The 12257-nt window shown below is 39.8% G+C and overlaps 4 non-coding genes across 4 annotated transcripts; all 4 read left to right on the top strand.

The window, feature by feature from the left end:
* The first annotated feature begins 69 nt into the window (after nt 1-69).
* Nucleotides 70-141, top strand: TRNAA-AGC (transfer RNA alanine (anticodon AGC)). The gene has a single exon. It is a non-coding gene; the product is annotated as a tRNA-Ala (tRNA).
* A 5884-nt stretch (nt 142-6025) lies between these two features.
* TRNAA-AGC (transfer RNA alanine (anticodon AGC)) lies at nt 6026-6097 on the top strand. The gene has a single exon. It is a non-coding gene; the product is annotated as a tRNA-Ala (tRNA).
* A 5438-nt stretch (nt 6098-11535) lies between these two features.
* Nucleotides 11536-11608, top strand: TRNAF-GAA (transfer RNA phenylalanine (anticodon GAA)). The gene has a single exon. It is a non-coding gene; the product is annotated as a tRNA-Phe (tRNA).
* A 482-nt stretch (nt 11609-12090) lies between these two features.
* On the top strand, nt 12091-12202 carry LOC132528354 (U6 spliceosomal RNA). The gene has a single exon (XR_009543223.1). It is a non-coding gene; the product is annotated as a U6 spliceosomal RNA (small nuclear RNA).
* The last annotated feature ends 55 nt before the right edge of the window (nt 12203-12257 follow it).

Here is a 12257-nt window from a genome sequence, read left to right as displayed (position 1 = left end):
CTCCCTAGAGCGCATGTAAGTTAATTCATGGAACAATTTCTAGTATGAATGAAATGGAACGACCTTGTCGGGGGTGTAGCTCAGTGGTAGAGCGCGTGCTTAGCATGCACGAGGCCCCGGGTTCAATCCCCGGCACCTCCACTTGGGCATCTCTCTTTATTGGGAACCGCGGCAAGCAAACCAGGAGTGGCTTAGGCTTTCTGAGTGAGAGAATATCCAAGTTCCTGCCTTGTCCTGGTGCCACAATCTTCTTTGTCACTGTGGAATACAACGATGCTCGTGCTGAGTTACTCAAACCGTTTATTCAGGTTTTTATTAGCCATTTGCTCTCTAGCCATTTTGAACAATCACAGCTATGCCGTGGGATACACACAGCATAAGGGATGCCTGCCCCTACCCTTACTATTCTTAGGTATTGTGTGATGACTTCTGAAGTAGCCAAAGTGAAGCCAGGTACTTCTGATCTTCATGTGTCTTTGGTGGAAATAGCATTGGGCTTAAAGCAAAGATCCACAGGAGAGGAACAGAGGAAGTCTGTTCAAACTATTGCTCTTCAGACTCCCGCTGGGAGAAGTGTAGAATACAAGCAGTAAAGGAGAACACTGAAAATGTCCTAAAAGATATCCAAAAGAAAACTGGGTTTGCGAGGACTGACTTCTGCGTATGAGTAAGAAACAAGAATGTAAGGACTAAAGAACCTGCTCTCAGAGACTGAAACGGTCGACTTTCAGGTCGAAAGTTTGATGCGCTATCCGAGGTGCTGACACTTGTATTCTTGGACATCTATTCAAAAGTATTTGTTTGTTGTCCGGCTTACCTTTCTTTCTCATTTGTCCCTAACATTCCAAGCCCAATGCGCTAAAAATCAGTTGCTGCCTCAGATACGTAAGCCCAAAGACACCGGCAGACCCTGCTTCTACGCTCAACATTGCTCCCACTACGGTCACACGGGAATCCAGATGTGGCTTTCCAGCTGCTCTTTATAAAGCTATCAATTCCAGCAGTACTGCACCGCAAACAAAAATTCAACCACACGAGCGCCCTACAAAGTGCTCAACTTGTTTAACCCGCGAGGAAAAGAGCAACTAGTAGCTCTCAGACTACGATAACTGGAACAAAACAAACTGGATTCTTGTGGGACATAACGTTTTCACCTACTTCGCTTAGAATAATGGAGCTTCTCTTGCGGTGGACCTGTAGAAATCCAGAAGAGATAAAGACCTTGGATACATCCACATACTCCCTCATCCAAATATTACTCGTGTTTAATTCTCATTCCCAAACTTTCTTCTAGCGTCTCGTTCTCCTGTCCTCCTTGGCTGCTTCTCCCACTCAACTGTCTTCCCCTCCCCACAGGATACTCTCCGCTCTTCATCCCCTCTCTTCTCCGTCCCCCTTCAACTCTCCCTTTCTCAGCATTAGTCTAGGAACAACCGAACCTTGCTGACCTTTCAGAGTCATTAGTCACATGTCAACTAATACTCTTTTTCGTTTTATTTTTTCAACCTTTTAACGTTCCCAAACCATTCTTAGCTCGCAGGCAATAGTTTACCAACCACAAAGTATAGGGTCTCAGAACTTGTAAATACTCAAACTTTAAGAACAGGCAAGCTTTCAGTAGCCTTTTGCCAGTTAGAAATAACTGGAGAATAAATTCGAACAGAAGGACCTGAGCCCCTAGGGATTCAAACTTTGTTTCCCCGGTTTAAAAGCTCCAAAAGTGTACCTAGTGAGCTACCCAAATCTATAAATCTAGTTACTGGATATACATTCAGCTAACTCATTTGGTAGATATTATCCTAGTTGCAAATCTCCTTTGCATTCTCTTTATTGCAGAGAAAATTCCACTTGAAAGTGATACTGTAATCACTAGCTCTCAGGATTACTTTGTTTTCCTCCTTCTTTTCTGTCTTCCATTCCTTTAGGTGTCCAAAACCAGAGCTGTAGCATCCCCTACAAAATGTCACAGCAGGGTTTGCAGACCATATTGCTGGACTTAAGGTATTTTATTTCCTGGTGAGTATTATGAGTTCATTCGTTTCTCTCTTCCCAATTTCCCCAAAGAATTGAAAACTGCTCAACATTATATGATTATGTGGCACCACTTCTTTCCCTATGAGTGATAATGACATTTTCAAAGAGGAATAAATCCAAAAGCCACTAATCTCAAGTGGTCTTTTGACTTCAGAATTTCCATCTCTAAAGAAAAGACCTGGAGTAGGTGTTCTAAAGCAAATCTGCCTGGCATTGAAACTTGCCCTGTTACATGTTGGCTGTGAACTGGTGGCCAAGTAATTACTTCATCTCTTAGGGAGTCTGTTTATCAAGGAGGTGATATAATCATTTAATGTAACCCATTGTTATTACTATTATCTGCTTCTTGCCCTTAGATACATTAAACAAGCACCTTTTTTTTATTTTGAAAGTATGAAAAAATAAATGTGTCATATTGGCCACAGTCTGAACTCAACCTAGGGTTCTGTGAGCAGGATTTCAAGTTTCCCTTGGGAAACCCACCAAGTTTCAATGCTCAAAACTCAAACTTTCCTACACCTGGCAGTAAGTGATGCTCATTATCTATCACACAGTGGGAAAAGGCATCTTGATTCAGTTCAAGTGCACTTGTTCCTAGATTTGGGAAAAGTTTGAAACCAATAAATTAAAGGGCATTAAACAAGAAAAAAGTGGAAATACCCATCCTAATTCCTCTAGTTTGAGGGGTAAAACAATGTATGTTCTCTATAGCGAAGAACATCGAACTTTGAGGTAATTTCAACTAAAGGAAACATCATCCTACTAAAAACATGGGCCACATTTTTGTTCTCTCAACTTTTCTCCCACCATATTCTAGAAGGCAGAGAAGCTGATATCAGTTCCTGGTGTGCTCTGGAAAAAAAAGTTCCTCCTCCCAGAGCTTCCTGCCTATTCAAACAATGGAGCCATGACAGAAATCAAGAGATAATTGCCCTATTTTCAAGATTTTGTGGTTTCTTGTGTCTTCTAGCTCGCCAGTCTTTTAGGCAACATTGATGATCACAAAATGGCTCTAGATTATTCTATGAATGAGCTCACAATGAATGTATTGAGTCTCACTCTAGCCAAAATACATGAGATTTTAGAACTTTAATTCAACAAGTGTCTGAGTAATCTGTTTGAACCACTGGCCTCTCAATTCAAACTGAAGTTCTGGAAGTCCTCAAGTTCTTTGACAGACACCATAACCATTCTTACCATCCTCAGAGAAAAAGCTGGGGATCCTTTGATGCTGGCCACCTCCTCACTCACACCCAGTAAACCAGTCAATATCTTGTCTAGGAAGAAGTTGTTCAAATTTCTGAATTATCAATGATTTGTAAAATAAAAATCTTACTGGCACTTTCCAGTTTACAGGCCATATCTTTTCCTCCCTAGTTACTTTCTACATTTCTCTAAATTTGTAACCTTAAAAGCAATACTGAGGTTTCTTTTTTAATGTTGTAAGGAACCTTCCTTAAATCAACAATATCCCTACAGTAGAACAGAATAAACCACTGCAAGTCAATAGATGTTACTCTGGTTTCTAGCTCTTCGTATTCCTGTTGAGCCAAGAGCTCCATATCAGGAGGGTAAATGCATGGACAAGATTCTCCAGAACAAAGCTGGGTTGTACTAGTCTTGGCTCATATCTAAGTAAGGGAAACAAAGAAATAAACAAAAAACTACCAGGCTCTAAAACAAGACCTAAATCCTGAACCATCAAATTGAAAATTTAATTTTCCATCAAATTATCCAGGATTAAAGACATTTTGTTATGAAAACCTCTGCAATTCAAAGAATTTAGGTTTCTGCCTAACCTATATTTTTTATCCTTTCTTTTGCTTTATAAACCCAATGTGCTAACAAATAGTCACTCCAGACAAATCTTAGGTACAGAAGCTCAAAAGTGTCAGCAGATTCCATTTCTAAAACAAAAGGGTCTCCTCACAGCTACAATGGGGTCGAGAAAATGTGGTTTCTTACTGCTCTCTTTAGCGCCACAAATACCAGTGACTATTTGCCAAAACCAAAAACTCAACTGCACGCATGCCCTCCTATGTACTGTTTGTCTTGTTTTGAAAGAAAGAGCAGTGAGACGTTCTGCAAACCTTGACATGCTTAGAAAAAACAAGCCAAGTATTACGTGGAACAAACACTTTCAGGCTACTTCACTTAGGTTAAAGGGAACTTGTTTCCTGTTTACCTAAAGGAAGAGTCAAAGAGAATGCACCCACCAAAATCCTATGCCAACACGAAGTGTTCTTCACCTTCCCTCCTCCACATTTGGGTCAGATATTGTAAATTCATTCCCATCTCCCCATCAAGGTCTAAACTTCCAGAGGTAGCACACACAGTACTATGGTTTAAATCACTATGCGTTACCTTTTATGTCTTTCTGGCAGCATTTTGGCACAATGAGGAAGGAAGTTGTAAAAAGGAGGAATATTTAAAGCTTTTTTTGGAGATAATTTCAAACATAAAATACAGTTGCAAATCTATCTTATATATCCAGATTCATCTATTGTAACATTTTGCCACATTCATTGGTTCTCTTGCTCTCTCTCTTGCTCTCTCTCTCCACACACAGATTTTTTCCTAAACCATTTGACAGTGTTGGCAAACATATCCTTTTACCCCAACATACTTCATTGTATCCTTTCAGGGCACTCCCTTATGTAAGCACAGTAAAATTGTCAAATGTAGAGAATTTAATATTGATACAAAACTATACCCCTCATACACAAATTTTGCTAATTGTCCCGATACTAGCCTTTACTCCATTTTTTTTTTCCCAAATCCAGGACCTCTCCAGGGTGACACATTTCATTTATGTTAATGTATTTTTAGACTCCTTTAATTTGGGACCATTTCTCAACTTTTCTTTGTCTTTCATGATATTTTCGTTCATTGACATTTTTAAAGAGCATGTTACAGTTGGTTTGTATAATGTGTTTCACTTTCGGTTTGACTGCCTGATTAGATTCAGATGATGATGCATTTTGGTCAGAATACAATAGGAGTGTTGCTGTGTCCTTCTCAGTTTATCTCATCAGAGGTACATGATGTCAGTGTCCCCATTATGATGAAGGTAATCTGATAATTTGGGGTAAGGTTTTCTCTGCTGAGTTTTTTAATGGTCAAGTTACCATTTTCATAAGAAATATGTGAGGATAAATACACTTTGATAAATACATCTTTCTTTATCAAACTGTCACCCATAGCTTGGGCACTGATTGATGAATTTTGCCTGAATCAATCATCACAGGACAGTGGAAAATGATGGTGCTGTCATTTCTTCCACACAATAATTGGCATACTACGTAGGGTAAACTTTCTTTTCCTTCCTTTCTTCCTTTCTCTCTCTTTCCTTTTTTCTTTCTTTCTCTTTCCCTTTCTTATCAGTATAAACTCAAGTATTCTTATTTTATCCATCCAGACTATATTCTTTTTGTTTATTACTCATTTTAATGCTCAGTGTTTCCAAGATTTGACTCATAAATACTGTGCTCAATTATCTTTGAGTACGTTCTTACATACTAGCTCAGAAAGATATTCTAGGCTCATCTTGTACTTTTTCTGTCCCAGCCCTCTGGTGACAACAAGTTCTTCCAGGAGCTTTGGTTCCTTCTAGTGGAAATCTGTATTAAGAAATTAAGATATGGGACTAGCTCCTTTCATTGTTCTTTGAGTGTCATTGATTCTAGGCTCTTCTGGGAGACAGGGTCAGGAAAGGGCTCTTCTTTGCCTTCCTCTATTCAAGTTTTGTGTAGCCGGGTCTTTGGGGGTAGGTTGACAAGCGTGAATCAGTCCTAGGAACGGTGACTTTTTGCCTAGCATGAAGTTGCTTTCCTCCTCATGTCACCGCGAAAGAGAATGAAAGAAAGGAGTTTCAGAAATAATGGTGTTGTGCATAAAGGATTTTTGTGATAACAATTTCAAGTTCGCAAAAAAAGCAATGCAGATAGATATTGCCATTAAATTTTCTTCAGCCAAGTTTGTAAAAGTGTAAGGGGGTGTAGCTCAGTGGTAGAGTGTGTGCTTAGCATGCACAAGGCCCCAGGTTCGATCCCTGGCACCTCCAGCTGGAATATCTTACATCTCGTTCAGCGTTTCTTTGGTCCTTGGCTTTCTTCTTATTCCCTGGTTTTCTTACATGTTGAAACTTCTTCGTCACTCATAATTCATGCTGATTTGCTCAAACTTATTTGTCCACCTTTAAAAGCCATCCACTCTAGTCACTGAGCAGTCACTCCTATGTTGGCTACAGTCTTTACTACACAAAAATTAACTACTGGGGAAAATTAGAGTTCTGAGAGCGGGAAAATCACTTTGACCATGGTCCCACCCCACCTTTCATCAAACTAGCATCAGGAATCAGTTCAACGGGGTTTTTCCCGGATTTGGAGAAAGTTTAAAATGAAGAGGCTAGAAAACCTGAAGTCAACCTGCTCTAGTACTTTGGGGAACAAAGTTCCTTCTCTGGCATGAAGAGCACAGGATTCTCCGGTAGTGAGACGTAGGACAGACTGGCTGCATAATTTGCTGGCCACAAGGCTCTCTGAAATGCACTGGTCACAGACACATGAGGCTGGCCATGATGACAGCTATAGGAGAGAACGCTCCAGCCAAAGAAGCAAGCCACTCTCTTGAGTCCTTGCCCTCTCTTAAAAGCTTGAGAGTGGATGTTCATCAGTGCCAGGTTTGAGCTGAGAAGGCAGGAGATACTCATTCACCACACAGACTTGCTGTCCTGTCCTGTCCTGTTTAGATCCCAAAGGAAAGAAGTAAAAAGAGTATAGGAAAACTTCTTTTCTCCTTCTACTTGTTCTGAACTCTCACTCTGGGTATGCTTGGGAGAGCATCACCTCTTGCAAAGGCTGCTAAAGGAGATACACAGCTGGAGTCCTAAGCACTTTTGGAAACATCAGAGAACACAGATTTAGGATACTGGTCTCCAGAAATTTGGGATAGTTGCTTGGTACTTGTGGGATGATTCCACCTTTTCCTACAAGTAGTTTTAACTTCGTGATCCTATTAATAACAATGATTTTGATGAATCAACATGAATTTGATTATACAATCCAGTTTATGAAGTAAAAAAGTTTTTGTGTCTCACCTAAACCAGGGAAAAATGTAGAGGGAGACCTGAATGCAAAGCAAGAGGTTTGAGGGAAAGAGAAAGGCTATTCTTGGTCACAGAAGAGGTGAATGGTTTGATTTATGTTAGTTTACTGTTTGTTGCAAACAATTGGCCACTTTCAAAAAGCCAAGTCACATAAAGTGATTGGCCATTGTAAAAGTTTCATTTCAGCAGTTTGGGAACATTGCATCTCTCTTACCTGATAAATTTGGCTGACTAGACGTGCAAAATCTCCAGTAGTTCTCTGAAATTAACCTACATGCACTCTAGGGGGCGCACTCCACCCAAGGTAAATGTCTCGTAAAAGAAGCGCCCCACCAAGCTACTTCGAGCCATTGTAAAGTCGAGGTCTCCACGGAAGACACTCCTTCCACTCTGTCAGAGAGACTTGAGACCCACTACGTCTGCCCATCCCTTGTATCTGGTGATTCAGCCAAACATGTTCTAGGATCATGTTCTTGAAATCTACAGTATAATTGAATTGTATTAAAGACATTTTTCCTGCCGGTAGAGGAGTCAGTTGCAGCTTACAGATCCTCCCTGGAGCGTCCTCAGATACGCATACCTTCCTAACATACCTAACATACCTTCCTCTGGCGCTCTATTTTCCCCTGTTCCTGTCACTTCCCCATCGTCATTTCCTTCCCCTTCACTGCAGAATTTAGTCTCTGGCTCAGGCTTCTCAACCTTAATTGCCCTCAGTATCATCAATGATTTCAGCGTTTTAGCTGTTGTTCTGTTTTGAATACACACACACATAATCATGAGGGTGCCCGCAAAATGAGCTGGTTTCCCAGATTTTAAATATATCCCCTTTTCTTATAAAGAAAATTTTGCTTTTGTTTTGTTTTTTCCAACCTTGGAATCCAAATGGAACTATCATAATCAACTCTGCTTTGTTAACTGATCTATTCTGGTTGTGATTTAATTTACAGATTTAAATATGAAAATCTAAAGTTTACTTGGAAAAATCTAGGAATGTTGGAGGGTAAGAAATTTCAACACACTACTTAGCAACACGTTTTAGCTGCTCCGCGGCATGTGGGATCTTCCCGGATGGGGGCACGAACCCGTACTCCTTGCATGGGCAGGCGGACTCTCAACCACTGTGCCACCAGGGAAGCCCAGCAACACATTTTTCATTCATTCCTACTTTGAGATTTTCTTTGTGTGTCTGTGCATTGGGGGGAGGGGTGCATATTGTTACGGTCAGTCACAAGACACTGTGAAATGACCCATAAAGGAAGAACTTCTCCACTGTGTGTGTGTCAATGTGCTATGTATGGTGTATATGTATGAGACTCTATTTGACATTAGGCGATCTTTATTTCACTGCTTTATTAACCTGGTGACATGAGGAAAATACCTGAACATCACTGGACATTTTAATAACTACCCAAGCCTTCTCATTTTCCTTACTGACAAAATACCCTTGCAACTGGCATACCATCACTGGTAGAGTTTTGCCTTGTCTGGAATGTCCATATGTTAAGGGCTCCAGAAAGAACAATATTAAGCATTCTTAAATGAAGGATTAGTTCACCACTGAGATTAGAATACTGAAAACTGAAAGGAGAAGAAAAGTAAGGTCATAAAGATTCAGGTATGACAATCAATTTCTTCTTAATGTCGAAACTTCTTTCTTGATATTCCTTGACCTCAATACTGAATCACTTTATTTTTATTTTATTTTGCCATATATTCATGCAACAGGTTCAAGCTAGTATCTTTGATGCAACCTTTCATAATGCCTTGGCAGTCATAGTTTTTTAAATTAAGTGCCATTTTATAAAAATCCCTTGGATCACTAATGAAATTATGAAAAATATTAAACATCTACTCCTATTGACATTTTAGTTCAATCTTCCTTTCACAGAACTCTTTTTATTTTGAATTTATTTCATTTTATGATGTTAATGTTACTTATGTTTTAAGTATGTTGGTAGTTTAGTCATTTTGCAGTGGTTTCAATCTGCTCTATTTTAGTGTACAGAAGTCTATGTTACTGAGCTATATATGACTTCCATTTTTGTCACCGTGGCCAATATTTTCATAATCCCATTGGACAGGACAGTGACGGCTAAGGAGAAGCTTCCAAACATCAAGAGAACGGGTCATCTTGTCCAACTGCCTATTAAGATCCCCCTCTTAGGAGGTTGCTCTTTGGAGAGCATCTACATTGAAAATAATCCTTAGATTATTTAGTAATCTATCCTTCTGCCCATTTAGTAAAATCTATCCCTCTGTTTCTTTCCCAGACCTCTCTGTCATGACTTTTCAGCAATTTTCCCTCCAAGTACTAATCATCCAGCCAAACTATTAGTCACTTGTCATGAATTAGCGTGGATCCCTCTGCTCTATCTGTCCTTCCAAGTAAAATGAACAATCACGTGCCCTGCGTGAAGTCATGCCCACTGGGGGGATTTACCTTCACCACTGGCCTTCAGGTGCTATGGTAGCTGCTTACATATGTGTGGCGTCAGCATAGGGTGCAGAATTACTGATAAACCAGTCCTGTTTTGTTTTGTTTTTTTTCTTCCTCAGTTACAGGGAACTCACTATGAGGCTATGAATGGGGGTTGAGGAGATAAAGTACCAAGTGTAGGAGCCATGGGAATATAAGCCACTTTTCTATGCAAATGACTCATGTGTGTCGGCCCTGCTCATATATTCTGTTTATACTTAATAATGAAATGATGCTGTGCATGCACAACTTTATGGCTAGATGGATTAGAGAACAAGTAGGTCACGACTGGAAGCTCAAGTCTCATAGTGACTCATGCCCAAGCATTTATTCTCTCTCATAACATAGACCAAAAACGATTTTTTAACAAGAGAATAAAAATTTGAGGAGGATGTCATAGTTTTGCACCAAATCCCAAAGGTTTGCCCTGTGATTCACTAATAGAAGAATGCCAAAAACTCCAAATACCATCTCTGTCTTACATAGACATTTGAGTACTCTGCTGGGTCATACAGGTAAAGTGATAGTGTAGCTTTCGTACAGCCTGGACCTACTGCAGAACTTTCTCTTGTTCTGGGCTTTAAATAAAACTGGTAGCTTTCCAGGCTACTTGTTAAGACCATTACATTATTAGGTCTGGAAGACTCTATATTGCCTCCAAAATTCAAAGAGGTCCTGTAGGGTTATCTTTCTCACAAGTTTTAAAATTTGTTCAACTAAGTCTTTTTCTGTTCCCTTCATAATTTTACCACCACCGGTTGAAACATATTGTGGCAGGTTGTAATGAATTGCTCTTTGTTCAACTTCTCACAAAATAGTCTCACCTGGAGTTTTTCCATGTAGACTATTCATGTAGGTTATTTCTTCAGTCACTTCAAACTGACATTGACTCCTTGAATAAACTACTGAATAATGTCAGTAACATCTGTTAGACTGACTCATCAAGAGTCAAAGAAAATGATGCCAGATCATTTGCTTATTTTTAAAATCAACTCGATGTTGCTCCTGATGTCCTCAAGGCTCAGTCAGCGGGGTCTTAGATTTCTTTTCTCTAGACTTTTTAAAAATTTTTTGGCCACACCCTGTGGCTTGTAGGGTCTCAGTTCCCTGACCAGGTGTTGAACCCCGGACTACAACAGTGAAAACCTGGATTCCTAACCATTAGGCCACGAGGGAACTCCCTGGATGTATTTCTTTGGCTACTACAAGTAAACACTCTGTAATTACTTCTCCGTGATAAATGGTTTCCTTGCATGACTTACAGAGGAGCCAATTATAGAATGACTTGGTTGCAACCTCATCTTCATTAAAAACATTTTTGTGTGTGTGAAGAAATTCTATTGCAATGAGATATGCCATTTTAAAATTTCTAATTTTTGTGACAGTTGCTGTCCTGCCAGTTGGAGTACTGTGACGAGTGTTTATGAACCTGTATATACACTGGTAGTGAACCTGTATATTGCATTCTGGTAATGAACCTGTATATTGCATTCTTTAAGCAAATTTATAGCGTTATTGGATTCCATACCTCAGCATTTTTGGAGATTGTGAGAGAGAAAGGATCAAAAAGAAGAGATAAATAAGGGATCCAAAAAAATATTGCCTTTAAGTTCCCTTACTTTCTGAACAGTGTCCTGGGTCAAGTCACAGGACGCAGGGGAGCAGAAAGGCTTTCCATTGAATCCCTCATTATCACCTCTCTTTAAAATCTGTTTTATACCTGTCCATCCCGCGCTGCCAGGAATTGGATCCAACTGGCATACATGGAAGACAATTTATTCCAAGTCTTCCTGGGTGGGCAAATATATTGGCCAACTAGAGAGCCATACTTAAGAAACCTGAAACCTTCCAAAGACCGAAGTTGAAAATAATCTAAATATTAAAAAGAAAAGTCAAGAAGTCATTTTTTTGGTTAGCCGAAGTAGCTCAGTTGGGGGAGTGTTAGACTGAAGATCTAAAGGTCCCTGGTTCAATCCCGGGTTTCGGCAAGCTTAGCATTTTAGTGAATACGAAATGATGCTCACGATACACCATACTCCTTTAGTATGTTAAAGCCTAATTGCACAATAAACACAATGCTGTGGCCATAGTTCAGCCATGCAGGAGCTCGCAGTTGAGGCCCACGTTTATTGTTTTTAAGTGATGTGTAAGCACTGCTACTTTAAAAAATAATAATAAAATATTATGTGTGCGACACTGAAAAACGAGGAACGATCACTGAGTCACTGTGATGTGTACTGCGCACAGCAGCAGTGGGAAGGGAAAAAGCTACCACGTACCGTCTCTGTCACAAGTACTTCCTGTTGTAGCCCGACAGCAGACATAGATGATGTGTAAATGAATGAGGTTGCTGTATTCGAATAAAACTTTATATTATATATGGACACCGAAATTTGAATTTCATATAAACTTCACGTGTCACAAAATACTATCCTTCGTTTTATTTTTCAATCTTTTAAAATAAAAAACGGTGCTCACATACTTCGGCAGCACATATACTAAAATTGGAAAGATACAGAGAAGGTGAGCATGACCCATTGCGCAAGGGTGACACGCAAATTCGTGAAACGTTCCAAAATCATTCTTAGCTCGCAGGCAATAGTTTATCAGCCACTAGGGTAAAGGATCCCATGCAAA

The sequence above is a fragment of the Lagenorhynchus albirostris genome, chromosome 10, assembly GCF_949774975.1.
Source record: "Lagenorhynchus albirostris chromosome 10, mLagAlb1.1, whole genome shotgun sequence".
NCBI classification, from domain to species: Eukaryota; Metazoa; Chordata; class Mammalia; order Artiodactyla; family Delphinidae; genus Lagenorhynchus; species Lagenorhynchus albirostris.
Note: the sequence above shows the minus strand (reverse complement) of the source record. Positions and strands in the feature narration are given on the sequence as shown.